Below are 3,776 nucleotides of genomic sequence, written 5' to 3'. Positions count from 1 at the left end.
CCAACAGAATGGGAAAAAATTTTTGCAGTCTACCCATCTGACAAGGGGCTGATATCCAGAATTTACAAAGATCTAAAACAGATCTACAAGAAAAAAACAAACAAGCCCATTCAAAAATGGGCGAAGGATATGAACAGATACTTTACAAAAGAAGACATACAGGAGGCCAAACAAACATATGAAAAAATGCTCATCATCACTGGTCATCAGAGAAATGCAAATCAAAACCACATTGAGATACCATCTCACACCATTTAGAATGGCGATCATTAAAAAATCTGGAAACAACAGATGCTGGAGAAGATGTGGAGAAATAGGAACACTATTACACTGTTGGTGGGAATGTAAATTAATTCAACCATTGTGGAAGACAGTGTGGCGATTCCTCAAGGACCTTAAACTAGAAATCCCATTTGACCCAGCAATCCCATTATTGGGTACATATCCAAAGGATTATAAATCATTCTACTATAAGGACACGTGCACACGAATGTTCATTGCTGCACTGTTTACAATAGCAAAGACCTGGAACTAACCCAAATGCCCAACGATGATAGACTGGATAGGGAAAATGTGGTACATATACACCATGGAATATTACGCAGCCATCAAAAATGATGACTTCACATCCTTTGTAGGGACATGGATGAACCTGGAAACCATCATTCTCAGCAAACTGACACAAGAGCAGAAAATCAAACACCGCATATTCTCACTCATAGGCGGGTGTTGAACAATGAGAACACATGGACACAGGGAGGGGAGCACTACACACTGGGGTCCATTGGGGGGATATGGGGGAGGGATGGGGGTGGGAGGTGGGAGGAGATAGCATGGGGAGAAATGACAGATACAGGTGAGGGGACGGAAGGCAGCAAACCACACTGCCATGTGTGTACCTATGCAACAATCTTGCATGTTTTTCACATGTACCCCAAAACCTAAAATGAAATTAAAAAAAAAAAAAAGGTCCTATATTAGCCGGGCGCGGTGGCTCACGCCTGTAATCCCAGCACTTTGGGAGGCCGAGGCAGGTGAATCACAAGGTCAAGTGATCGAGACCATCTTAGTCAACATGGTGAAACCCCATCTCTACTAAAAATACAAAAGTTAGCTGGGTGTGGTGGTGCACGCCTGTAGTCCCAGATACTCGGGAGGCGGAGGCAGGAGAATTGGTTGAACCCAGGAGGCGGAGGTTGCTGTGAGCAGAGATCGCGCCATTGCACTCCAGCCTGGGTAACATGAGCGAAACTCCGTCTAAAAAAAAAAAAAAAAAAAAAAGTCCTATATTAATAGAAGGAATTAGAAAACATAAATAAAACAAAGAAAAGCAAATGAATATGACATTGGGAATTACAATAATAGTTTAGGGAAAGAAATAATAACATAAGTTTAGATTCTTCGTTGAAAAAATAATAAAAACGTAATATTTACAATGTAACATCATCAGAAATATGTGGTAGTAAGAACCAAGAAATAGTTAAGAATTTTCATCCAGCATCTGCAGTTGATTATTCATGTAACCTTGGTCAATTAACTCATGATCTTTTAGTCTCAGAGACAGCTGGAATACACCAATGAAAAATGAATGTATATATTTCAGTGATTATGAAAAAGAAATGTATCAGATCAAATTGTGAATGTCAGAGTTATCTTAACCGAGTAATTAAGCTCTGAGTGTCATTGTAAAGAAAAAATGGGAGTATACTATATCAATAAAAAAGGAAAAAATTTTTAGGGAAGGGGGCAATTTACAGAAATCCAAATGATTATAAAACTATTAGTTCTTATAAAAAAATTTTACTAGTCTCAAGAATATAAAACTCATCTGGGTCTCATCAAAAGTCAGTACATACTTTTACCTTTTCCCAGCCAGACACACACACACACACACACACACACACACACACACAAACACACACAAATTAAAATACTTTAGATTAATTTACTCTCCTTCCAAATTATATTCACTTATTGTCATGGAGTTTATGCACACACATACAAGCATATATCTGTATAAACCCACATTTCAGCATTATTGACATAAAGTTAATAGGCATTTTGCTTTTCCCATTTCCCATTTTTATTGCAAATCCAAACTTACCTTAGAAATTATTTTCAATCTGCCTAAAGTATGTAATTCTTTTGATTCCAAGTTCAGGATTCTCTTAATCATTTCTTACAGAGCTGCGCTAGTGGTGACAAATTCTCTCAGCATTTGCTTATCTGTTAAGACCAAGAATCAAGAATGGAATCTTACTGTAGTCACCTTAGGTCTCATAAAGTGTGTCAAACCCGGGATGTGTTCCCTCTCTGGGCAGTTTCTTCTCACAGTCTCCTGGCCACTCTTTAAGTTAGATTCAGTGGTTTGGGAGTCTAGATGCCCTCACGTGGCCTGAGTAATTTAATTCCCCAGTGACTCACTCACTCTGCCATGTTTAGGAGTCACTCCCAGTTCCTAGACAGTTCTGGCCAAACAGCTCCCTGTTTTTCTTCTCCTTTCTCAAATGTGGTGTACCTTGTTTGTTTTCTGTCAAAATCCTATATTCCCTCTTAGATAATGTTTTCAAAGTTGATTGTCTAAATACTGTTTAGTTCTTCTAAGTGGATGAAGCATGCTTGAAATGTTTCTAGTCAATCAATCCTGCATATATCCATTTACTCGTTGGACTGCTTGTGGATTTTTTTTTTTAAGATGTTTGAGGGTTTGGGTAAAAGTTAAGATGTTCACTAAAAAATATAGTAACTTTTTACAGTTAGGGTGACAAAACAGAAACCAAGGCCTGCCAAGCAGGATAGGGCTGGGTAAAAATATCCTGCTTTGTATTTTAAAGGCCTCACACAAGAGAAGGAATCAAATGGCATCATTACCAAATTTCACCAAACCAAAATGACAAATGAAGAAAAAGAAAGAAATAATTTGTAAAACTAGAAAATAACGAATAATATGATAGGAACAAAACACAAATGGATTAAATTCTCCACATAAAACTATGGACTTACCAAATTGATTTTAAAAAAATATTGTTTAACTACCTATTACCTAGAAGAAACTCCTTACTTGAAAAGACACAGACTGAAAGTAAATGGGTAGAAAAAGATATTTCATGCAAACAGAATGCCAAAGTGGGCAGGATTGGCTATACTTAGATAAAACAGAATTTACGTCAAAGATAGTAAAAGAAGCAAACCAAAACAAATGGGACATTCTAGAATAATAAAGGGTCACTTCCACAAGAGGACATAATAATTCTAAGTACATATGTACCCAATACTGGTATGCTCATATTCATTAAAGAAATACTCGTAGACCTAAAGAGAAAGAAATTGATAGCCACCAAGGCAGTAATGATTAGGTACTGCAACACCTCACACTCAGCATTAAGTAAATCTTCTAGAGAGATAAGCAACTAAAAACACTGGACTGAAATTAAACTTTAGACCAATGGACCTAATAGATATTTACAGCAATGTCTACCCAACAAGTGCAGAATATACATTCTTGTTTTTTTTATTAGTGCATGAAACATTCTCAAAGACTGACCACATGTTAGGCCACAAAACAGGTTTTAAAAATTTTAAAACTCAAAAGAGTGTCAAGTGTCTTCTCACACCACAGTGGAATAAAACCAGAAATTAAAACCAAGAACTTCAGAAAATCTATAAATACATGGAAATTAAACAACATGCTCCAGAACAATCATTGTGTAAACAGCGGATTGAGATGGAAATGAATTTTTTTAAACTAATAGAATGGAAAAAGTTGATATGAATGT

Source organism: Saimiri boliviensis, chromosome 13 (assembly GCF_048565385.1).
Source record: "Saimiri boliviensis isolate mSaiBol1 chromosome 13, mSaiBol1.pri, whole genome shotgun sequence".
In the NCBI taxonomy this organism is placed as follows: domain Eukaryota; kingdom Metazoa; phylum Chordata; class Mammalia; order Primates; family Cebidae; genus Saimiri; species Saimiri boliviensis.
Note: the sequence above shows the minus strand (reverse complement) of the source record.